This window comes from Pyrgilauda ruficollis, unplaced genomic scaffold, assembly GCF_017590135.1.
Source record: "Pyrgilauda ruficollis isolate IOZ18807 unplaced genomic scaffold, ASM1759013v1 scaffold50, whole genome shotgun sequence".
NCBI classification, from domain to species: domain Eukaryota; kingdom Metazoa; phylum Chordata; class Aves; order Passeriformes; family Passeridae; genus Pyrgilauda; species Pyrgilauda ruficollis.
In genome coordinates, this window is record NW_024526600.1 from 7949190 (window position 1) to 7975752 (window position 26563).

The following is a 26563-nucleotide window of genomic DNA, read 5'->3' on the forward strand; positions in this document are numbered from 1 at the left end:
ACATTACAAGCACTATTCGCCTGGATGGGTGCATGTGTGGTGACAGATGTGGGGTAATGGGGGAGTGATGATCTTTCTCTGGTCTTTTTCCCCGTTATCTGCTTTATATTTAAGCAATGGCTTGTTCTGAGGAAGAAATTTTTCACACTGAAGGCACTGAAACCATGGAGAAAGTTGTCCAGAGAGGTTGTAAATCCCATCCCTGGAAACTTTCAAGGCCAGCCTTGAATGGAGCTCTGAGCTAACTAACAGAGTTGAAGATGCCCCTGCACACTGCAGAGGGGCTGAACCAGAGGACCTTTAAAAGTCCCTTCTGACCCAAATGATTCTGGGATTCTATGATTCCTTACTCTTTAAATCCTCCTCCTGCTTCTGTCCTAGAAGAATCTTATCTATCCATCTGTTGAAAATGTCATGAAAAGCAAGGTAAACAACAGATTCAGTCACCTGAACTTGAATTACTATTTCTTGACAAGGAAGGAAGGTTAATTTTTTGTAAATAAAAGTTAATAAATTGGTTTTTTATCTCTCAGATGCGCCCACCAAGAACTCTCCCAGGCAAGCACCAAATGAATAGTTTTTGTCCTGGACAGCTGCTCTTTTGATCATATACTCATTGCTAATAGCTCACTAACAGGAGTAAAACTGTGGCCACATCAGTCTGCTGCAATTCCAACATTGACAGGGTTGTTATACCATTAATTTCCATCCAGCTTTGTAAGTCTGGGCTGTGTACTTTGCCAGAGGATCAGTATCTCCTGCTAGAACACAGCTTCCAGACAACCTCCACTCTGAGTCAAGCTTGCCTGTTGATGGCAAATCTGCTTTGTTTAATAAACTGCCCACATTGTCTTCTCTGGAATGAATTTCCATCCTCAATCCTTCCTAGTCCTACACCGACCAAATTTAGCATCAACTGGGATATTAATAAGTGCTGCAACCCTAGTTTTCAGTGAATTAAATTACTGTAAAATCTTACATACAAGATGTGAAAAATTATAATATTCTATTTATATTTACCTACTTTAAAAAAAATTTAAAAAAAGGAAAAGACATTTGCCTATATTTACCTTTAATGTTTGGTTTCAGTAGAAGTAGATGTAGCCCTCTCAGTAGAAGGGCTCAGACAAAACTGAATTGCAAAATTCCTCACTGTAGGAAGCACTATCACCTTGATGAGCCCAGAAGCTCATCACATTTTCAATAGAGCAACTTTTCACTGCAGAGCTCCAGCCCCATGGGGCATTTGTGCTGAAACATTTCTTATTAAATAAATTACTTTTTCATTTAATAATGGCAGTACAACATTGCCCACTGGCAGTGGTAACTACTCAACCTAAGTTCAAGGTTAGTGCAGGAAAGCTACTGATTTAAATATAAGATTGTACAGTGAAACTTATTTTTATTTGGGGCAGTTCAATTTTACATATTTAATAAGCATTAAAAAGTTATGCTGCACTGTACATTTTATGGCTACTAAACCAAAAGGAAAATTTGTCCAGATGGTATGAAAAAAATAGAAAGCTAAATTTACTTTGTGGAAAAAAGGAAACTACAGCAGCCCCAGTTTGAAATTTAGATCATGAAGGCAGATACAGTCATCAGAAGTTTTTATCCTCTGCTACTGAAGGGGTAACCACCACAATATGTAACATCTGTAAACAGAACACAGTTCATATCATTTCTAGGAAAGTTTTAATTAAAAGTCCTGCATGATTAATTACTTAGGCTAAAAGCAGTAAGCTATCAAGTTGGAATAGAAATATCAAAAAGAACAGGTTAAAGGACAGAAAAGAATATCAGAAAAGGAAAAGATCTATATCCAGCCAAGGGAGGACACTTAGAGGAGCTCTACCGTACATGACAGCATTTGGGCAAGAGCAAAATTTTTTAAGATAAAAAAGACTTATACTGACACATCCAAGGATTAAAAAGAGCAGAAATGCGGGCAGGTAATGGAAAAAAAAATCTTAATCAATGTAGCAGAAAAGACAGCTGCAGGGAAGGGGCTGGAAGCATGTAAAAGTACAGAATATGTACACTGCCTCACTTTGACTTAGATTTGAAATAGAAAAATCAGACAAAATAATATAAAAAGAGATTAAAGAGAAACACAGACAGGACTTCAAAAAGGCACTTTCTGAATTAAAAATACATCCAGTAGCTTTCATCTGAGATACAGAATTTGAAAAAGAGGAGAAAAAAGCCTGCATCCATTTTGCATCAAGCAGGATGACGGTTTACAGAAGGAGAAGTACAAGTCTCTATAAATCAATGCTGCAAAGCACTTTAATGCACTTTTCCCTTTTATTTTTATCTCACGTAATGTTGGCAGGGTAAGAACAGAGGTTAGGGAGTGGAAAACGTGTTTTATCACTGTGTTTCTGCTTGTCTAGGAGAACACCGCAATGTCTGTAATGAGGACTCTGCCCACGTTCACCATGAAAGAATATGAGGAAAGGTTTTGCCTTTTTACACGAAACAGCGTGTTTGCCCAAAGCAACAGATCCCTTTAAACAGCCATCTCTAAAAACTGCTTTACTGTCAACAGCACAAAAGATGGATTTCAGGGATTTTTCATTCCAGCTGCATTGCTGTTAGCTGTCACTCTATCTGATCTCAGTGAAGGGACCTATCCTAATATGATGTTTTCATCAAGTGTGTTTGATAGGGTATCTATTGGTACAGAATGGAGAGGTCAGTTCATCAGAAAAGATGGAAGAGCACAGGGTCAGGAAGGAGGTGGGAAGATGGATCAGCCATGGCCATGGGAAGGATTCCCCCACAAGCCTTCGAGCAGTCTCACAAAAGGACAAGTGCTGCTCCAAAGGATGAAACGCTGCTTAGAGTAGGCAGAGGAATTATCCCCCGAATAAATTCCAATCAAACGTGTTTTAAAAGGAAGGATTGTTCCTCACTAGATTTATTAGAGGGTATGGAAGACAGTAAGCTAAAAGGCTCATATATTAACAGAGAGACGTGGCACTTCTTGTGAAATACAATTGATGCAGGAAGATAAAATCCTTGTAAAGATACATTCCAGAGCAGCATCAACAGCAAGTCAGCTTGGGTTTTTATGAGGGTCTTCATCTGGGACATTATTTGCTAATCAGCAACTGTTCTTCCAGTTTTTTGTTTACATCCATTATTTTTTAAAAAAGGTTGTAATTGTGCTGTTCAGCTTGAATGCAAAGATGAATAATTTTCAAGGTCTTTTATCTAAACCTCAACATGAATTTATGGAGAAAAAGTGATTAACTGCCTAAAAGGAAGATACTACTTGCCTCAACACAACAGCAGCAACAAGAAATACACAGATGTGTCAATCTAAAATAGCAGAAACTGCTGGGTTTTTTTATTATTTATTTAAGAATGGCACATAAAACTTACGTCCATGACATAATGTGATCCGCCACCATGGCATTTCCTACCACCACACACACATAAATATCAATATTTATGTGCAGTGATGAGAAAATTCTTGAAACAACCTCTTCCCCACTCAGGTTTTCCAACAGGATTTATCTGATTACTTTCCAAAACAATGCTGATGCATCCTTGGAATGCTTGGTGGAGGCTCTGTGATTTATTTAGAATGCTGTTCAGTCTATCACCTACATTGCTTATCTTGTAGGATGTTTTTTTATTATGATTCTAAGGATAAAATGTCAGTAACCCTTTTTGTGAGGCTAAATTAAATATAGTTGGGAGCTATAGCTCCTATGATTCACTTGACAGAAAATATGTCCTTGTGCATATTAAATACAACTTATAAAACAAGCTGTTCTCTAAGGCTAATTAATTGATCTAATCAATCTTACTGATTTTTTACTTATAATATGTAGTTTATAAAAGATTCTATGGTGATCCCTCTCTGAGGCACCACAGAGTGAAAACAGTCTCTTAAATATTCTCATCCATCAAGCTGTATTTTGGATTTCATTAGACTTGTCACAGATGTTAAGGTCACAGAAGAAAGGAATCTTCAAGATGTGAAAGAAGAAATTCTTGGTAATTTGCATAAGGCAAACTACTGAAACAACTGCTGCTTAAAAAAGATGTTGTGATTGTTATTTCTAATTACAGCATTTGCAAACAGACAACCATTTGTCTAACCTTACATAAAGTATATATTTGAAGATAAATTCTCAATGTATAAGAAATCTACTTGATTTGTGGAAGAAGATTTAAAAGAAACCAGTACTGTTTTTTCTGAACTCTTACATTCTGCAATTATTGGTAGCAGTGTAACAGTCTGAGGATAAACTGTTGTGAGATGTTGGACGGTCTAAAACAACTGGTCTGGGATACAAAGGATCATCAATATGAAATTGCACTAAGGAATGAATTAAATGATTGTATCCTGAGGGGTGTACAGATGTTCTGGATTGGATATTGATTTCTACAGATGAAGCCAAAAATTCATCTACCTACAAAGAGGGAGATGTAGCCCCACTGTGTATTGATATGTTAAAATATGCATTTACTGTTTTACTTCATTTACTTTCATGCCTTCTTTACAAATCACAGAACATATATGGAAAGAAATTCCATATTTCACACAAACATCTGTAAGGCTCAGCATTCACCCCACTCCCACTTGTGCTGCTCTGTCACTTGGCCCTTTTTTTTTTTTTTTTCTGGTACTTTCATAGGTTTTTTTATTCCTTGTCCAAGGCTGCCTTTGCTCCATTAAACTGTGTGCAGCCAACTTTATTGATAGCTCTGCCACCTCACATCAGCATTTCAGAGGCACTGAAATGACTTCAATTCAGCTCCTGCAACGGTATTTAAATAGTAGTGCCTCATTTGCCTTTATTGGGAAAAAAAAGTGAGACTTTAAAGTAAGAAGGAAAATTATTGAGTTACCCATCCTGTGAACTGTGCTCTGTATCTTCTTACACACCATTTTCCCCCCCCCTATTTGCAGGAAAACAAAATGTAGCTATCCCTTTTACACATTTATGTACTTGAATGAATCTGCATTCTGACTATTATTCTTTATGTTTAGCCCAAAATCTCAGCCTCTAAGATTAAAAAAAATTAAGAGTTTATTGTTGTAGACAGAATTAACATGGTTTTCCTCATTTTGGAAATGAAAGCATAGTCATCATTAGCCATGTCAATATTTCTCTAGAATCTAGTTTTGTAAAAAATAAAATACCTGCATTAGGTTTTTTTTTTCTGTGATTTACAAATGGGTAATCTGTGTCTATGAATAATGAAACTGTCAAAGAACTGGGTACCAAGACATTTTATACACGTCATTTTTCATGCTTAATGTTAAAAACCCATAAAAACACATGACAGGGGAGCCAGCGAATTGCTGACAAAAATTTCCTTTCAACTTTTCTGAAGAAAAATTTGTGACTGGGTAGCTGAGCTCTCTTACTGAGATGATCTGATGCCCAACTGCAGCCTCCCAGTCAACACCAGACACGCGAAATATTTTCAATTGTTTTAGGACTCAGAATACATGCTCCAAGTTATCAGACAAATAAATAAACAGTTGGGTAGTTATTGGCTGGGTATTGGACTGAACACAAACCCCAGGGAGGGTTTCCTACCACATTCTGTTCTTCAGGGACAGGCAGCATTGCAATACACAAAAACCAATTTTCTGTCCTTGCAACTTCAGTATTATCTAATATTATGTACTAAAAGTCTTAAGCCAGTAAAATCATTGGCTTAATACAGTAATGGAAGCAAATGATCTGTATTTTTCCCACTAATATTTGCTGCTCCTTGCCCTGTGATTGATTACAAGTACAATGTCTGTTTATTTACAGAGATTATAGTTCTCTGCATATACTTGCCTCGAACCTATTCTATTTTTCTTGCTGACTTAAATAGGAGCAGGATTAGATCTCTGATGGAAGCTTTACTGCATAGGATGCACTGATTTGAGAGATTAGCAATACATTGTGGTGAAAAAAGATATTTGTCATCACAGCTGAGTACAGCAGGTTCCAAGACAGTCTGCTGAGAGCCTGGTGTGTTTTCGTCAGCCTCTGTCATTTTTTCCCCAAAGCAGAGTTGATTACAGAGCTTCATTTTATCAGTAAACTGGAATGGCATTAAGTAAGTGATTTGTTTGTGCCATGGAGTATTCCAAGGACAGGTAAGAAAGACATCTTTATTTGGGAAAGAAAACAGCATCATTAAAGGCACATTCTCCTGATTTAGTGTAACACTGGCATGAAGAAAATTCAAATCCAGCTCTGGGGTTCCACTGCCAGGAATCTGGAGTGTTGTTCCAGCCAGACTGAGGCATTAGATAGAAGGCTGCTGTTAGGAATTCCACTTTTCCTTTTGGGAGCAACTTCTGAAGAAATGCTGCTGTGGCTGGAAATGGGAACTTTTCCCAAACTAATGGCCAGGCCTGCTCTGTTCTAAGCTGACTATATACTGTAGCTTTTCTTTTTTTAATAAACTATCAATTTTAGAAATACAGAGACTAAACACTCTCTACTTTGTATGTACATCTTTTCATCTGTGCTGTTCCGAACAGAAATTTCCTTTATAATAACTAAAACCTGGCACTGAGTTCTTTCTAGAGAGCATTCTCAGAAATACACAGAAAGAACAATTTTTTTTTCTCCTCTCTTCCTGCTGACTTGATCAGGAACTGGAAAGGGAATGGTACAGTCTTTGCCATTATGGTCAGAGACACATTTACAGAAATGAACCACAAAAGTCACATTTTTAAGTAAGCAGGTCCTAAACTACTATCTAAAAAAACCATCTGAACAATGTTACTGGAAATGTGGAATTCTCCTGAATTTTTATAATCTACAGAATGGCTTAACATATTTTACTTTACAGTTACTTTACTCAGCCTATATGTGAGATAAATAAAATCCATTCATTATCACTGAGAGGTCTAAGGAGCATGCCCTGCACTGGGACATGAGCAGTATCAATAAAACATAACAGAAGGAGTCTACAAATTTGAATGAAATTTTGGGCTAATTTATTATTTAAAGTGCTGTCCATACAAAAATAGTTTCAACCCCTTGATTCTTTTTAATCCATGTCTCAGTTTTTCTAGAAAAAATAATCATTTTAAGCCTTTATATAGCAAACAATTAAGTATTTATGAAAATTCATATACAGGAATCTCTTAAGTGTAGCTATTTCTATAAAAACTCCATATATTTAAATGAACTCAGGCTAAAGACTTAATTATCTACAACTAGCCCTAGTTAATCCCCACAGAGATCTAGATTTTTATTATAAATTTGTATTTTATGCATTTAATTTCACATTGCACATCACTGAAACTTGCATTTTTATTTACTCCATCAAAGTATGCAAATCTGGAAGATTCTATTAAATTCTGAATAAAAATACTGCCAAAAACAATATTCCTAATGTATTCTTAATTATCCAGTGCTTAACTCATTCCTCTAGATAAATATTTTAGTAGCTATTGTATTTTAAGCATTTTCCATAATTGAGATTTGAAGATTCAAAATTAGCATCCTGTTTATTGTTTAGATGACTGCGAGTTTAGATGTTGAAACAGACTATTTTATTCCATAAACTAAAGGTTTGTGGAGTGTTTGCTATAGTTTTTACTAGAAGAATTGATAAAGTGGAAAAAGCAGATAAAATTTTTAGTCTGTCCCAAGCAGACCAGAAGAAAAGCTTTTGTGCATGGAAGATTGTGTGCTGAAGTAGTCTCATGAATTAAAGTAATTCTATTTACAAACTTTGTCTAATTTATCACCTTAATTGCAGTGAAAAAAAAAATGCTTATTATTTTACCATATTGAGTATGGGGCATTCAGATTTTGGTACAACTTTTATTGCACATTAATGCTACTGTTTTTATCAATATGAAAAACACTCATTATGTAAAAAAACAAATCCAGTGTTAACCCTTCCTTCAATGGGACGGGAATTACAACATCAAAGGCAGCAGGAAAGCTCTGCTTAAACACACTTTAAGTTTTCACAGATCTTTAGTAACCTGCAGCTTCATAGGAAGCTTTCTCCTTTACTGAACTCCATTTCCCACAACTCACTGCAGAGCCCAACCTGAGAAGGTTTGGGTCATCACCTATAAAAAACAGAAGAGCTTTAAGCATGCTCTTCTTTGTGGAACAACAGGCTTTTAATAAAGCCTTCTCTTTTTTTCCCATTTACATGTTTATCCCATTTGTCATTCCTTAACAATATCTGGAAATAAAAAATGGAAATAAAAATGGAAATAAAATGAAAATATAGCAACTTACATTACATTTCTAATCTATCTATTCTATCCAAAAAGCATTAAACCAGCTTAAAAAAATTGTTACATAGCCATTCTGGAGCACTATTTCTCATAAATTGTAATATATATATACTTTTTAAGAAGTTGAAACCTTTTTTCCTGCGTGGGCCAAATTACTTCCACGTTTTCTTTCTGTCAGAAATATTCCTGCAAAACATTTGTTTTGAAAAGACTCCCTGGTAAACAATCATATTTTACTCATGTTCATCTATTAAATATGTTTGGACTTGTGAGTAAGCAGATGAAGAGGGGAAATCTTTATAGAAAGGAATTCAAATTAATTCAGCGCCTTTCCCTGCCAATGAGTTCCTTTTTCCTTGTGAGTAGAGCTGTGAATGCTGTTTGCTGTGGCTGAAGGAAATCTGGAAGCAGCTGCTGTAATTTAAAGCTGTTGTGTTGTGCACGTTTCCCTCTTGACCCATAATTCCTAAAAGTCTCCATCCCAGTGCTCCAGTTCTGAGCTCCACGGGATGTGATTTTTGCTGTGGTCATTCTTGTCACCTATCTGCAGATTTTCCTTCAGTCTCCTCGGCCTCAGATGAAACCAAATAATTGCTGAGAGCTGCATCAAACAGTGTGCAGAGCTCTGTACTTGAATGTAGGTTTCAGGTGTAGTATGGGGAAAAAAAAAACTTTTGTGATCCTGTGAAATAGAGAACTTTTCACGTGCCACTGAGCTAAGGGATTAAGCTACAGAGAAAAGGCTCCACTATGATAGATTAGATGTTTTGATTACATTTTCTAACCTCTTGCAGTGAAACCAGGCTTCCTGTAGAATTTTCCAGAGTTTTTTCTGAAAAAAAAGTCCCCATGTAAATTCTCACTATAGTAAATCTTGGTTTTGAAATGTCAGATTAGAAACCCGAGTGTAGGATCAGTGATTGCAGCTCTTGTGGAAAGGCAGATCATTATATACAATGCAAACTGAAGAGAAAGAAAAAGCTTTAACCAAGATTTAAGAGCTTCTTAATTCCAAATGTGGGTCCACTACTGGCTGACCCTGAGGTAGCTTGGAGTGAAATAAGCCACTTCTTTTTTGTTGCATTTCCCAACTAAGATTTGATCTTTTTCATGGGAAGAATTTGCCATTATATCATTGGCACTATCCTCAGTAAGCCTGAAAGGTTAAAACCTGTTTGCTTTACAGAAATATCAGGTAAGCTGAACCCTTCTGGAGTCACAGAAGAGAAATCTGTGGAAGCCAGGAGAGGAATGCCTCTCCCAGGACAACTACAGCTGCATCAAGGGTCTTCTTTTCCTGCTCTGGAGAACGGCCTGAGAAACTCAGTAAATTAATAAAGGTAATAATAATCCTTCAGAAAAATCTCCCTAACTGATGCTCTGATACAGAATCAAAGCCCACAGGATAAGTGTCACAGCCTCAACCCTGAGATTATGTTGCAGGGAAAAAAAGCCCAGTTTTATGAGGTTATAGAGCATAGAGAGAAATTCACTGGATCTGGGATTCATTCTTGTCAGGAATTCCCTTCTGTGATGCTATTTACAATCAAAATGGCAAAAGCATCTTAATCTGATAAAGACAGACACACTACAGCTTTACCCCTCAGATTCAGTCCTGTGGTGTAGGAAAAACATTATAGTGCCAGGTTTTATTTTTTTTATTTTCAATGCTTGAACTTTGCATCTTTTGCCTTCCTTTTTATGACAGATAATGAATACAAGCTTTATATCAAGTCATTTTGAGAAGAAAAAAAGCCCAAAGAGGTCAATGATGTTAGCTAGAAAATGTTTTACAAAGAAGGGAAAAATAAGCAACTTGTCATTTGTTAGAATGAGCTGTTTGTTCCCAAATGCTGTTGGGTCACTGGGTCAAAATATGTTTCAATCACTGTGTGAATTCATTCAGGTATCTGTGCACCTTTAAGCACTACATGTCATTACATCACATAAATTCAATAACTCTTACAGTGGTAACACAAAGGCTGATAAAAATGCTAAAGTCTGGAGGCAAAAGAATAGAGAAGAACTGACAAGAAATGTCCTTAAACAAATTAAAATGAGTCGATGTAGGCAGAAATATTTTTCTTTTTGATGTATTAATTATAGAATCATCCAAGCTGGAAGAGAGTCTGCAAAGTCACCTCTAGCTCAAACTAGTGAATTCAAACTACACTTCTCTGGGTTTTGTCCAGTCAGGTCTCATCTCCCTCCAAAGATGAAGAATCTTCAGGTTAACTGAAATTGAGCATTCTGGTATCTTATTTGTATGTTAATAATGGCAATATAAATGTCATATTTTACATGTAACTTATTCTTTTAATTGAAAAAAGTCCAGCATTTCCAAGTGTCCCACTTGGTATTTTGGTAAAATGAAATTCCAGTATCCATGTCTCCAAAAGAGTAATTTAAATTAGATATATTATTTTTATTCCTTGACCATAAAATTTTGAGATGTTAATATTTATCTGGATGAACATTTCTTGAAGTCAGCTTTCTCTCCCAACGAGGTAACCTGATCAAAAATCAGCTTCCTGGTAGAAATCATAATAGGTAACACAGGCAGTTAATTACTTCTTTGATGAAGTCACTTTTCAAAAGACAAAGAGAGTTTCTTTGGATGGGGATATAATCAAGAAACAGAAGACTGTGTCTTTCTTCTAGAGCACCCAGCTCATCAGCATTCATCCAAAAAGAACTTTCTGATTTTTTCACACTATTTCTAGTGCACCTGGGAATATTTTAGTGTGCTTGCTGTCATCTTTTTTATTCTCTCTTTTGCATGGTTGAGATTTTTTTTTTCATATTAAGGGTCTCAGATGATATTTAATTTGTAGGTTCCCTTTTTTGCAGACCAGCAGAATAATTTGGAAAAAGCTCCTTATCCTCCAGTTCCTTGCTGGTGTTTCCAGTGGACTGTGACTGGTTTGATAAATGCTCCCAGTAATTTCATATGCCTTCTAATGACTTTCTTAGGAGAGCAGCAGTGGTGAGGAGCAAATTGTATGAGTAAACATGAGTCAGAATAGAGAGCACAGTGTTTCATAGATTAAAAATAATCCTTCTATTTTGGTATCTTGAGAAGATTCAGCAACTAACTGATGTGGAATGGGCTGATCTTTTCATCTTTTGGAATTCTCATGCAGGCAATAATATGGAAAACTCTTTTTTTAAAGATGGAGAACAGAAGGATGTGAAATGAAAGTATGGCTAAATAGCTTTCAACTTGTGGCATAATCATGGGTATAAAGAGACACCCATCACATGACTTTTTTGAGCTTGCCCTAAAAAATGACCACAAAATCCCACACCTACAAACGTGGAAAAATCCTTGGAAAGATCCCACACCTACAAAGAGTCTCTAGTTGAAATTATGTTGGTTTATCACCAACTTTTCATGCTTTTGGTTTTTTTACATCTGAGCAGATTTTTCATTGTTCACATTGTTCACATAAGCAAACTCTCCACCTGAACAATATCTTCTACATAAAAGCAGACTATTTCTTTCCACACTTTTTGATCTACTTACTCTATACAATTTAACTGATCACAATCCCACCTCTCCATAGAAATGGGAAATTTTTATAAAATTTTTATAAATTAGGTATTAAGAAGGTTTTTCACCCTTTTCACAGATGCAGATTGCTTTCAAAATCGCCATCATTCTCATCTCTTTCCTTTCTGTGCTGTCAATTAACAGATTAAATGTATTATCATTCTCAATTCCATACATTGGTTCAACTTTTTATGTCTCAACAGTCTAAAATAATGTTTCATGACAGTAAAAATTTCATGACAGTTTACCAAGATCCTGCCCTGCAAGGTACCTGCAGGCCTCTCAGCCTGTCTCTTGCAAAATTAGTAGCCTTTTTTTATCTCATCACTCAGTATGGGAATATTGGGGTTTTTTTGTGTTACAAGAAAGGACACAAACATTTTCATTTTTAAAATTTGTTCTAATTATTTCATAATCTCTTAAATTTATCAATGGGCCAAACTTCCAAAATTGTAGCCAAGTCCACTGTGACAAAATCAATGCAGTGATCTGAAAGATTTGTCACGCTTTCTATCACCTCGTCTCTCTGAAGCAATATTACATTATGCCTTTACCATCATTCTTTATCCATTTTTTGATACAAACTGTCTCCCAAAAAGCTACTGGTCTGTCAAGTTTATAATGAAAGCATACCCAGCTATTAAGCTGTATTGAAATTAATATTGTAAGAAAACATCACTGTGTATTTTTCAGACCAATGTATTCCACTATAAGCCAAATTATTTTGACTGTGACTGTCAAATCTTTACTGCATCAGTTGTACAAATTGTCCTAAGTCACTTTCATGCACTTTTGTACTACTTACACTGATCATCTTTAGTTGTGTTTCTGGCAATTTATTTATATTATACACATGACTCTTCTGAAGCACTTTGGACACATTATAAATACTTGGCCTGATGTGTTGTATCTGATTTACCCATCAGCCTGAATAAAACCCAGAATCCTGATATATTACTCTATTTAGTTATAAAATCATATATAACACCAAAAGTAACAGCAATATATATATAAGACAAGATGACTTCGTCGTTCATAACTTTAAAGAAATTATTTTATTATCTGTTAACAAGAATCTTTTACATTACTAATGTTTTTTCTTAGTTTTCTTTTCCTTTTCAAATGATGACACCTTTAAAATTCATCATTTAAATAGGCTAGTGCCAGCCTAGCTGTCAGCACCTCTGGTTCTTTATTCTCAATTCTTGAATATCTGTCCAAACCCACTTGTTCCAAATGATTCCTGCATGAGGCACATGCAATATTACCTGGTCAACATGGCCTAAAAAGGGATGCACTGTCTTACTAAGTCCTGTTCCTTGAAGTGGTTACCATAATTTCCAGCATAGCTTTCATGCAAAAGATCTTGCTAACTAACAATCTAAACACATTTTTTTTTTTTTTTTTTCCCTAGAAATTTCCTAGGGAACATTTTAGTATCCATTTGCTGACATCCTCTTAACACAATGCTATATATACATATATATGGGCAATATAAAACCCTCCCGCATAGCTTTCATGCAAAAGATCTTGCTAACTAACAATCTAAACACATCTCTTTTTTTTTTCCCCAGAAATTTCCTAGGGAACATTTTAGCATCCAGTTGCTGACATCCTCTTAACACAATGCACAATAAAAAACCACTTCAGGTTTAAAAAGTAGATGCTATCATACAGTGCTAAAAAGACAAACATCTCTCTTTCCAAATTGTTGCTATTTGGAAAAGAGCACATTTGCTTTCAATATGTACTTGCACAGAGGAAGGCCAAAAGTTATGTTTCAGGGGGCCTGGCCAGCTTGGGATTGTTTTGAATTAGGGTTTTTTTTAAGGCTGTGTCATGCTTTAAAGACACTTTATGTACTATATGTGTTTAAGGTTTGAATATTATGAACATGAACATCATAAAAAACCCCTACTCACATCTTCAAGTGTATGGGCAATAAAAGTTAGCCTAATTTTGATACTGGAGCAAATCTTCAGTCAGTGTTTGTTTGATAAATGGGTTAATTTCACTTTAAAGATGGGCCAGAGTTGAGGATATTTTAGAGACGCTGGTGAAAGTTTAGAGATGGAGGCTACATATGTAATTACCAGGAATCAATATTTTCTAAAAAGTCAAAATTTCACTTTTGACTCAGAAAACTCAAGCCAAATACTTGTGTAATAAATGCAGCACTTTGTTATTAAATTATGCTTGGTATGGTTTGTCTTTTTTTTGTTTGTTTTGTTTAAAGTCCATTAAACTGATGTCACCACAATTTCTTGGCTGTCCCATTTCCCAGCTGACCAACTGTCAGTTCCTGTTTCTGGACACGATTCCAAATGCAGCCCAGAACGTGGCAAAGTAAATGCAGAACAGACTGAACACTGAGGGGAACCTGAGCAATGCAGCTAGAGGAGATGAAAATGCTGCAAGCCTGCAGACAGCCTGGAAGGGAGGAGAAGGGAGCCAAAGGAACTGGAAAATGCAGCCAGAAAACTTGTGAGACAGCAGGTACAAAAAAGCCAGACTTACAACAATTTGGAAATAATAGTTATTTCTAAAAGGCAGCACAGCTCAAGAATGCATGATCATAGAGAAAGATCTACAGATATTTATATAAGATACCATTACTGCTATTAACAAGTCCCCAGCTCATTAAATAAACACTCTCTGCATTTAATACAGTATTTAATTAAGATGTAAATAGTCATGGCTACCTAAAACACTGTGAATGTTCTGCTGGAGGATGAATTTCATTATCTGTCTACAAAGAAAACCAGAGTAGAAAAGTGGCATGTGTCCATCACTCCTTTATTCTTGCCTAATTCCAGGATTCACACAGCAAAATTTCTTTAGTAGTTTGGAGTAGTGTTATTTTTTCTCCTAGTTAGCTGAAATCTAACAACTCTTTAACAAGGTATGATATTAGATATATGAAATATACTGTCCCATTGATTGAAGACTGATTTCCTTCTCTTTGGAGTAGAGAAAACTGCACAGTATTTCTACAAGGGACAACAAGACACCCTTCATAATTCTCGAATTATAATCAGATTCCAAGGAAAGAAAATCATCTTATGTCAGTTGTCTATAGGATGCTTAAAATTAGATTGAGCTTCCCTTTTAAAATATATGTTAATATATCAACTCACTTAGGAAGGAAACCCTTGGTATTGAATTTTATTTAAAAATTGTATGGATGTGGAGATGAATTTTCAGCTACAACTTTTTATTGAATTCCCTTATCCTTAAAATGTCTGTTCTTCTAGCTGCACTCTAAGCAACATCTGAGTTCCTGTTGTAAAATGCTACAGATTTCCAACAAGAAACCACATTCTTTCTGAAGCCCCCATCCAGGGTGAATGGAGAGTTTGATCCATGGATGCAGATGTAAAAATTAAGTGCACTAATAGTGACATGTCTGAAACTAAAGATACAGATTTTTTTTTTTAATATGAATAGCTCCTCTGTTGTAGTGTGCTTCCCTCTCTGAACTTACTCCCAAAACATCACTAATAGTTGCTTTACTTTGTGAAGAGAAAACACAAATAAGGATATTGAAAAGAAAAAGAGAACCTTTTTTTTTCCCAGTGGAAAAGTGAATATTTTCCTGGTTTTTTTTTTTTTTTTCTCTTCAAGAAATGTGTAAAATTTCATAGAAGCTCAGCTTTCTTTTCCAATTGCTTTTGATGAGTTTTATTTTTAGAAGCAAAGGGAAAAACGCCACAGCACGAGAGTCTCGGAAATTTAAAGCAGAGATAGGGCACTGAAGGGACAAATTCAAACACTGGGTTTTACTGAGCAGCATAGAGTGAAGTAAATTCCAGAATGTGCTGTAAGCTCAGAACAGGGAATTGTACAGCTCAAGCGGGCCAGACCTAAGCACACACAATCCTAGAGGAGTGTGGATCTATATGCACGTCTCATGTTCATGTACAGTCATGCTGTATATACAAAACTCATTGTTGAACTAGCCAGCTTTTGAGCTGGCAGCTCATAACTACAGCTGCTGAAAGAGTCCTGCTATATTCCACCGTGGAGGACTGAAATACAGGAAAAACAGCACGTGTTTTTGGAAGGATTCTCCTCAGAATCCTGCTCCTAAGGCTACGTCTGTTCCAGTGCAGTGCCAGGACTGGGCAGTGGCTCACATCTGCTTTTTTTCCTAATTGCTCACATCTGTGATTATTCTGACACAGGATGGATACACAAGGTTTGTTCCTTATAAAATTTAAACATTAATTTTTTTTTTTTTTTAAATTTTAAGCTTCACTTCAAAAAAAAATTCCTATACCTTTAAAGATCGACACGTTTAAGTGTTTTTGTGAGGTAAAGTTTCAAGCACTTCCACTACACAAGTACATAACAATAAAACAAAAAAAACAAAAAACAAAAAACAAAAAAAAAAACCAAACAAAAACAAAAAAAAAAAAAACCAAAAGAAAAAGCAACAACAATAAAAAGACACAAAAACCCCCACAAAATAAACCCAACAAAAAGTCCCAAACAAACACACAAACATAAAAACCCCAACATAAAAAAAAAGATTACCAAAGGAAGAACCTCATTAGTTTCTGGATTTATAGACTAAAACCTGCTCATTGCCCAGTCAGAAACTCAGGTAAAAACAAGTATTTTAAAATGGCTTTGTGGAGACACCCATCTTCAAAGCCAGGGCACAGATCCTGGTTTATTTAATAGCTCAGACAAAACTTTATTAGCTGTGCATGAAGTACCTGTTTTGAATTTACATGTAGACATCTTACTTGCTTTTAAGTGGCTTGAAAATATTAATTTGTGCTGGCTGCACAATGCAATTAGCTACAAAGACCTCAGAGAGCTTTTTCTCCTGGGACTGGTGTATTCACAGAAGCAAGGCTGTGCAGAAACACAAGCAGAGTTTCTGACAGCACTCAGGTCTAGGCCTTTTTTCTCCTTGGATAACAAGTTCTGCCCTTACACAGTGCCTGTTGGTGTGGATTTGGTGCTGCACTGAATTGGCTACACCACTTGTGGCTCAGGTGGTGCCTTTGTTGGATTTCATCAAAAAATTTCCACAGTTTTGCTCCAATGGAAGCAACATAAAGAGTCCCCCAAGACCTTCACCTACAGGTGAAGCTCATGGTCCTGTTCATTGCCATAAATCAAATACTGCCTCACATGGACTAGCACTGTTATCCAACAGTTGAGCTTCCATGAGGAAAAGAACAAAACACATGGGATTTCATCACATCTCTTTAGTTTTCCTTAACAGGTGCAAAGCTCAGTATGGGCAGTGGGCCTTCCATCAGGAGGGCAGAAAGCCTGAAGTCAAATGTCTTTGGGCAGTAAGAGCAGAGGGAAAGAAACTGAAACAAGAACAGCGAAAGCAAGACAAATCTTGATGCAACTACATGGGCAGTGAAAGCAATTGCCCTTAGTTATTTTGTCATGGAATGAAAAGCTAAAGCTAATCCCCTTAGCTTTCCCACATGGAAGTGGAATCCAAAACTAATCCTTTTACAGTAGCTATACCACACGAAATGGGGTGTTTAAACAAATCCCCTTAATCATCATGGCAAGAATCAGGGAGCTAAAGTCAATCCCCTTAGTAGCCTACATGAAAAGGGAACCAGAGCAATCTCCTTAGTTATGCTACTGTTAATAATGAACTCTATCAAGCCTTTAAATATTTTGATATAAAATCATTAGTAGCATTCTTCTGACATGCCAAGAATCAACAGGAGGATGCAGTAACACCTATGGTACAACATTTCTATCAAATTTTTATGGAATAAAATTCTACTGCTCACTACTTCATGACCTATTGGTCATAGGCATAATGCCAGAGTATCCATGTATCCATCAGCTGAGAGGGAAAACAAAATGTTGGAGTTCTTCCTTAAGAAAATTAAGAAATTGGGAATATTCCTTAGAGCATGGAAAGGTGATTAAAAGTACTAGCAAACATGGAGAGAAATCACTGAACAAGGCCATATTGAGCATATTATCACATTATTTGGCTGTTGTATCTGCTAACTTAAACTCTTCTTTTTTACTTCCTCTACAATATGCTCAGCTTTTAACACTACTAGGAAATCTAAAATAAACACTTATTGGACTTCTTAAAAGACAAAAGGTCAGGTAGAACACCTGTGCTCTTCAAATACCGTTCTACATCTCAACATCACTTGTGATCTTTCACTTTATTTCTGCAAATCATGTATTATGTTTTAAACCCCTAGGATGGGATTCTTTTGATTAAATACAATAGCAGAGGATTATCCTCTTAAATGTAAAATACAGTTACAAATTATTATTCATAAATACAGAGATTTTATACATATATTTTACATATATAGATTTTATGGGTTCCTTTCTATTTTGCTCTCTGTGGAATTATGATCATTAAAAGTAATTATGATTCCTTATTAGCAGCCAATAGACATATATACAAACTAGGTATTTTCCACTTTTTGAAGTAGATTGGTAGGATTATGTGAAGAGTATCCAATTCTGCTGGGATTGCTTACAGAAATACATAATCCATGTGGTAAAGGCCTCTGTACCCACCTGGATGCCTTTGCAGGATATTAAATAATGTGAAAATTACTGTATGAAGTTTATCTTCTTAAATCTGAAGTTTAAAATTCTCTATATTTTGGACTAGCAATTGCTGCACACTTTATTTAGTTAACTGTTCTTCAGAGAAGGGTTTTCAAGCTCAAATGCTGTATCAGAGGTTTGGACATCTACTGGCAGAGAGGGCAAAGCAGAGGAGAATTTCTTCAACAACCACACTTTCAGTCCAGCTGGAGTATTTTTTTCTCACTTGGTGAGAATTCCAGTGGAGCAGGAACTATTTGGATGCTTTATTTTCATCCTGGCAATGATTAAAACTCCTGGAACCCACAAACATCCTATAATCCTATCATTCAAAGCACCATCAGAACATGAACGATTTACTGCAATTTGCAGAAGGGACTCTGTGTGCCTAAGTATGTGAAAGAGGCTTAGAGAATGCTTCGAGCTTGATAATCGGGTTACTTCTCTGTAATTTTAAAAATTCATTCCATGTATTTAAACATCTGTAAAAGGTTCAAAAGTAAAGTTGGCATGGTTTGGGTTTTGTTTTTTAGCTTTCTTTTCTGTTAAGTCTAAGTAAAGGCTTCCAATATAAGGTCAGGCTACTGCAAATCCTTAAGAATATATTAATTCTTTTGTTTTTCATTATACACAGGAGATCCACTTTTAGAATATAAGTTATTCCTGGCACTAAAAATGATCAAGAGAAAGCAGCACTTTTGTTAGAATTCCCTAAATTACTGAACACAACATCTGAGTAAAAACTAGCACCTAGTCATGAGACAGTGAAGCATCTTCTGTTGCTGCCAATTTTACCTTTCCTCTTAAAAAAAAAAAAAAAAATTATGGCTTTGGAACAATTCAGAGAGATTTCTTTTCAGAATACCTAGATATTTATCACCTACTTTAGCGTTTATGAGACCATTTCCTAAGCACACAGGAATTTCAAAGGGTATTTCCCAAGAGTTCAGTGCAGCAGTTCTGAAGTCTCTGAAACACAATGGTTCAGATAAAGAGGTGTTCAGTATGCACCTGGCATTTCCATAAATATTGCTTTTCTTCCACTTTATTTTGTTATGGCTTTTCTTTGATTTTTTTACTGAGGGCAGCACTCAGTTTGTCATTCTTTCTTGCTCCATGTGTCTGCACAGTGAATGCTGAATTATAACAGAATTATAACAGAACATATTATATTTAATTTGGAATATACATATGAGTGAATTTTTTTAATTTCAAAATATTTGCATGACAGAAACCATAAAATTCTGGAATGCAACACTGCTGAAAAGACACCAAACAGAAAAATTAAATCAACCAGTCTTCTTCCTTCAACCCACTTTGTTTTCCTTCTCAAACACAAAACTTTCTATTAAAAAAAAAAAAAAAAAAAAAACCCAAAAAACCAGAAAAACCAAAACCAAAAAAAGAAATAATGTGTTATTTTTCACTAAATTATACTTTTTTTTTTTCTTCCTTACTGCCTGCATTGGTAAGCCAAAATATTGTAAACTTGTGAATGCAAGAGATGAATGTACAGCCTACACAGACTTAAAAGCTGGTTTTTGTGCACTAAGTGCATCAATGTGCAACCCATGCACAATACTCTTATTTATTTAAATTTCCAACCAGTCTATTAAAAAAAAAATACAGAATTAGCATTCATTCTGTGGAGCTGCACAACTAAAAACTGAAATGTTTACTGAGCTCCACCAGTTAGAATGGTTCTCACACCTAAAATGAGAAACACATCAGAAAATAGAAATACTGCTGCTGCCAATCTTTGCCCTCCTTTGCTATATAACATACAATATACATTGAAAAATAATCAATATATACAATAAATTTTGCCTTTACTAGGAGTATGTCTGTACATAAGACTATTTAAATTAAACAGGAATGGAAAATTAATGCAAAAATATATGCAGCATTACTATCATCAAGTTCAGATTTACCACACAATAACACTAAAAATACAATAAATTGCATTTGGTTGAGCAGTTCAGAGACTGCTTCTAATGCTGTACTATTACAGATTATATATGAGCTGTAAGTATATGGCTGTTCTGTACTGGAGCATACAAATTTGTTTATAATCCTCCTCCATTATAGCTGCTTCCCTCTGAGTGGTTTGTAGGCTTGTATTTAGTTTTTGTTTGCTTCGTGGTTTTTTTGGCAGGCTTTTTTTCTGGGAGGCTGTGAGGTTTTTTGTTTTGTTTTGTTTTGTTTTGTTTGTAATTTACAACATGTCATGGCTAGGAATGGTTTCTATCTGGCAAGTGGAAGCACCTGTGGGTCCAAAATGTGTATGCAGTATTCAGATAAGAACATGATCATGTATTTTGTCAAGCCTCTGTGGAATCTGCAATTAGATGTTCCACACAAAAATAATCAGGGTACTGCTCAACTGTATGTACAAGAAAACCTGAGGGTGACAAATACCATCACACAGTGCCTAGGAAATTTTGTGAATTTACCTATTTCTGATGGACCATGCTGCCATGACCCTGCATCCATCCAGCACATTCTCAAATTCCCAGCACAGCCACAGCTAATTCTGTGTCCCCAGAGTTTTCCAAGAAAATCAAGATTTTTGCCATTTTACCAGGAAATACAGGCAAACTCAAAAATTTAAGCATGTACCAATCTCCCTGGACACTGACAGTCTCTGGGACATTCAGTTTTCAAGAAAAGGCTTTATGGTCTAAGAGATGGTCCTAATAGAAACACAGAAACTGGATTCTCACAAGCAAGTTGTCTCATATGAGCAACTGCAACTCCTTTAAGAAAGCTTTCCTAGCCATTTAACTAGATCATGGATATACCTAATTGTTTAATCTCTGCAGATGGAAATTAAATCTCAAAAACCTTACCCCTTGATCTAACCTTTTTCCTCAAATAATGACTTGACTGTCAAAAAGGATTCTAAATATGGCATTGCAGAGGATGGTATCTGATTATGGCCAAATTACAGCTCAAATACGTGACTACCAATATTTTTTCTTAATGTCATCTCTGTAAATTCCCTATATTGTGTGAAAATCTGATTAGCTTCCTTCCCTTCATCCCTGTTAAATGTTCTGACAGCTAAATCCCTACCTTCTATTAAAGTTCTTATTAAAACCACAGCCTCTGTAACACCTCTGAAATTCTGTTGGTGAACTTTTACAGATGTAACTTTACCACAGCTGAACTGCTGTAGGGATAAAAGAACTTAGACTTTCAGATGCCTTTTTTTTTTTTTCCCTCAAAAAAATGTCCTCAGTTCTTAGCTGAAACTTCTTGCTACTTCTGCAACATCTCCCCACACAGCTGCAGTTCTCTGCTCAGAGTGTGCCAATGGCCTCCTGGCCTGAAGCAAGAATAGTGTGGCCAGCAGGAGCAGGGCAGGGATTGTCCCCCTGTACTGGGCACTGGTGAGGTCACAATTTGAATCCTGTGTCCAGTTTTGGGCGCCTCAGGACAAGAAGGACATTGAGGGGCTGGAGAGTGTCCAGAGAGGGGAATGGAGCTGGGGAAGGGTCTGAAGTGCTGTGAGAAGCCACTGAGGGAGTTCAGCCTGGGGAAGAGGAGGCTCAGGAGGGACCTTGTCACTCTACAACCACCTGAAAGGAGGGGGCAGCCAGGCAGGGCTCAGTCTTTTCTCCCAGGGAGCAAGTGGCACGATGAGCAGAAATGGCTTGAAGTTGCACCAGAGGAGGTTTAGACTGGATACTAGGATTTTATTTTTTTTTTCATGGAAAAGGTTAGCAAGCATTGGAACAGGCTGTCCAGGGATGCAGTTGAGTCCTCAGCCCTGGAAGATGTGGGAAGACAAGTCAATGTGGCACCTATGGATGTGGCCTAGTGAGGACTTGGCAGTGTTAATTTGCAGTCAGACTCAGTGATCCAAATAATTTCCTACCCAAATGATTTTATTATTTGTTTGGAAGAAAACTGAAATACTTTCAGATAGAAGTCTTTTTATGGTATTGCTGTTTTATCCTGGTAACTTTCACACAACTTGAATTCTAATTATGTTTACTGTGTCTCTCTGGGGCAGAGTTAATTTCTTTCCAGCTGCCCTTTGGTGCTGTGTTTATACTGGTGACCAAAACAGTGCTGAGAACACACCATTGTTTTATTTAGGAAATAGGTATTAAGTATATAAACCTCCTTATGTTTATAAATACAGCTCAAAGACAGTCTATTTAAGGAAATGAATAGTTAAAATTGTTAAGTATTGTAGAAGAATGTTCCAAGATATATTCCCCCCATCACTTTCTGAGATATTTGAAAGATGAAGGTAAAAATGGATGCAGCTGCATTGAAAGAAATGTTTGCAGGCTGGCACAGGAAAACATCAGTGGCACCTGTGACAAACAATACCAAGCCATTCAAAACTCTTGTTACCATAAACTACAAAAATTTCTCCTAATTGGCTAAGAATCAGCTAAAAAATAAATTGTTGATGAATGCATTTACTGTAAAACAATTATTTTAACAGAGAGGGTAATATAAACAGTCTGGTAGGGAAAAAACATCAGTACTTTGACAAGATTAGTCTCAAAAAATTCATAACACAGGAAGAACAGTAATACTGTATATCAGCAACTGTTATTAAAAAATAATTAAAATCCCCTATGGAAACAAGATGTTCAAACCAGAATTATTTCCCTGGATAGATCAATAGGTAAATTACCAATTGACATGGAAACTGTTCAAATAATTATAGAAACTAAAGTAGTTTCATCACTCACAGAGTTGCCAAATAATTTAGAGGACTTCTAGTATGTTCTTTACTGCTGAGGCCATATATTGTGCCTACTATGACAAGTCAAGATAGCTTTTATAAGTCTTTTCTACATGTAAATGTCTCACAGCTTTGTGCTGTGAGTCACCTTGCCCTCCTTTTAAACTGATTTTTGGAGTGGCTACGCACAAGTTGGGCTTGTTCAGCCTGGAGAGGAGAAGGCTGTGGGGGGACTTTACAGCAGCTTCCAGTGCCAAAAGAGAGCTGGAGAGGGACTTTTCATAAGGGCATGGAGTGATATGATGGGAGCTAATGGCTCTAAACTGAGAGAGAGGAGGTTTAGGTATTGGGAAGAAATTCTTTCCTGTGAGGGTGGTGAGGCCCTGGCACAGGTTGCCCAGAAAAGCTGGGGCTGCCACATCCCTGGAAGTGTTCAAGGACGGACTGGATGGTTGGAGGTTTGAGCAGTGTGGTCCTGTGGCATCCTGCCCACGGCAGGGAGTTCAAACTGGACAATATTTGAGCTTCATTCCAACCCAGACCATTTTATGACTCTATGGAAGAAATTTATCAGGGCTGGACATGCCTTTACTGCAACAGTCCCCAAACCACAGCTTCTGAGCAAACTTTGCTCACAAAATTGTGTTGCAATGATTAATGCAATGGGAAATAAATAATATTTTTTTAAAGTAACATTGAAGACAGAAGGAAAACATCCCACCAACTTCAGTTGAATAAGGTATGTTATTTTATTAGTATTTCTGCTAACGTGTAAAGGAAAGTTGTGGACCACTGCTTTTCAGTTGGACTTTCGTATTTTTTTTGTTTCTTTCCCAGTTCCTAACTGTGTCCCCAAGGTCAGCAAACTGACTTTGGTTAGACTGCTGGACTTTACTTCACATGCACTTGAGCACTTGAGACTGCCCACTAGCTCCCATCCACATCCTCTTCTGAAACACATGAACTTGTGTCTTCCCATTTTTGTACCGATCAAAAAAACCCCAAACGTCTGTTCTATATTTTCAAGGTTATGGAGTGACAGTTTGGTGAGTAAAGATCTCCTTTCATAGTGCGTGCTTTTTCATAAATCAATCGGTCATGTTGAACTATAGCCCAAAGAACAGAGGAAGTATCAGATGTGTCCATTATTAAGGTAGAAATTTTAGACAGCCCCATCACTAAGAAGCAAAACTGGAACTCAGTCAACAAAAGTTGATGCTATTGACCTCAGAGATATTAATATTTTATGCTGCATTTTTGTAGCTCTAAGCACTAAATTTATTACCTGTTCCAAATACAAGGAAAAAAATCTGACACACAAATAAAACACATTTGTAAGAAAAAACTATTGCACTCTCATGCTTCAGGAAGGATGCACAAATAACTGGGAAGAAAATTTAAAAACAAAATCACATATTATATTCCCAAGAAATAGATAACACAGTTATCTTTGCAGCTCAATGATGACCAAAACTGCTGAAAGTTTATAAATGTTATGCCATGAATCTACTAGAAATAAAAAAGTCTGAGAGGCAAAGGTTAGGGTTCTGCAAGTTCCAAAAGAACCTCCTGATTTTTTTATTCCATTTCACCCTGGCCTGTTCATTTAAAATCTCTGAGGCATACTCAATATTACCCAAATCCCAAGCATTATTATTTCAGTTGCTCTTCAATTTAATGAAAACATTCCTCGTGACTGAGTGTGCCAGTAAATATTACCCAAATCCCAAGCATTATTATTTCAGTTGCTCTTCAATCAATTTAATGAAAACATTCCTCGTGATTGAGTGTGCCAGTATATTAATGACTTCTGCTAATGTCACAGGCTCAGGAAAACCCATCATCCCATCCTCCTAACATCAAAAATGTTCAGCAGAGCAGTAATCATATGTCAATGACATTTTTCTTACATATATAAACACATAAAAAAAGGTGTGATTAAAGTAACACATTAGATTTCAATAGTACCTTAACAAAAATTACTTTCAAAAAACACCAACAATTCAAAATCTGTCACTCTCCTTCAGGAAACAAGAAAATCCTAATGTGCCCATCATGGGACAAAACAGATTCTTACCTCTGCAGTGATAATTTCAATCACACCAGTGATTGTGCCATATTCTGGATTATATCAGGATACAAGAGTAACTCAGATTAGGTAGCACTGTGGACATAAACCACCATCCTTGGAAGCGTCCAAAAAGTGTGTGAATGTGGCCTTTGGGGATATGGTGAACACGGTGGTGTTGGGTTAACAGTTGGACTCAGTGATCTGAAAGGTCTTTTCCAATATAAATGATTCTATGATTTTATGCCACAAACCCCTCTTCTCCCCAATATTTACTCTAACTCCTTTTCTTTCCGAACCACTTTGTACGTTTTTAGGAAATATTTTAATAATTGAATCCCAGGTTCTTACTGAAATGTTAACTCCTTTATGAATTCTAGTAAGTGCTGCAGTTCTTAATACACAGCAGAGGTCCTAAGACACGCAGAGGTCCTAAGACACCCAAAACCCTCAAGAGGCTGCAAAACTGTTGTTTAGGGTACGTATGAGGAGCCAAAAAATACATGTTATAACAGCTGTGTTTTAAATTAACTTGGCATGCACATGTTTTTGTGTTTGTATACTGAGCCTATTTTGGAGTACCTAGAGCTTTTAGGAATTTACACAATAACTGCAATTATATCTTGTGGGCTTTCCAAATGTCCTCTGCACTTCACTGGAGCTCATCCCAGTGCTCAAGCAAAACATTCCTCACTGGATTTTCTTATCATGGTAGATGACATAACTTACTTTTTGCTAGACCAAAAACTCCTTTATTAATTTCTCATTGTGGTGTATGACAGCATTTACTTTGTCGGGGATTTTTAAAGGAAACAAACTTTCAGAATTATAACTCAGATTGCATGAGACTGCATGCAAAATGTAAAACACAGAAGTATCTGTGAGACAGGGAAATTATGCCTAGGAATACAAAGAAAAAGAGTAATCCATAAAGTTGAAAACAGGCTGAGATTAAGAAATGTCATATGGCTTGAAATCCCCGAAGGCAAAGACACAGAAGGCATTTTATAAAAATGGATTATTAAGGTGCTGAGGGTAGACAGTTTCTACTTCCTTCTGGAACAGAACATGGCAAATAAAATGACTGAAAATGGAACAAGATGTTTCTCTCAGAAAAACAGTATTTTCTGAGCTCATTTCAGAGAAGCAAGTAATTATACGCCTCATATACAAGAATCAAGAGATAATGAAAGCTAGTATAAAAATAAGTGATACACAGTACGTACAGTGACATCAGAACTACAGGCTGATGCAGAACATGTTAAATGCTCCAGAATAGTGCATCTTACTTTAAAAGTGAAACTCCAAATGCCCCTGATACTCTGTGCCATGCATTAGCTGCACAAAAAAAAAAAAAAAAAGGTTCTGAAAGTGCAGCCACTGGCAAAGCACTCATGGTTGAACTTCAGAGAGTAAAAACGCTGC

At 36.3% G+C, this 26563-nt stretch overlaps 1 protein-coding gene across 1 annotated transcript in view; it reads right to left on the reverse strand.

Annotated features, from left to right (window-relative positions):
* The window catches only part of EPHA6 (EPH receptor A6), a 365847-nt gene that overhangs the window by 311750 nt on the left and 27534 nt on the right, over nt 1-26563 (reverse strand). The gene's annotated exons all lie outside the window — the stretch shown is intronic.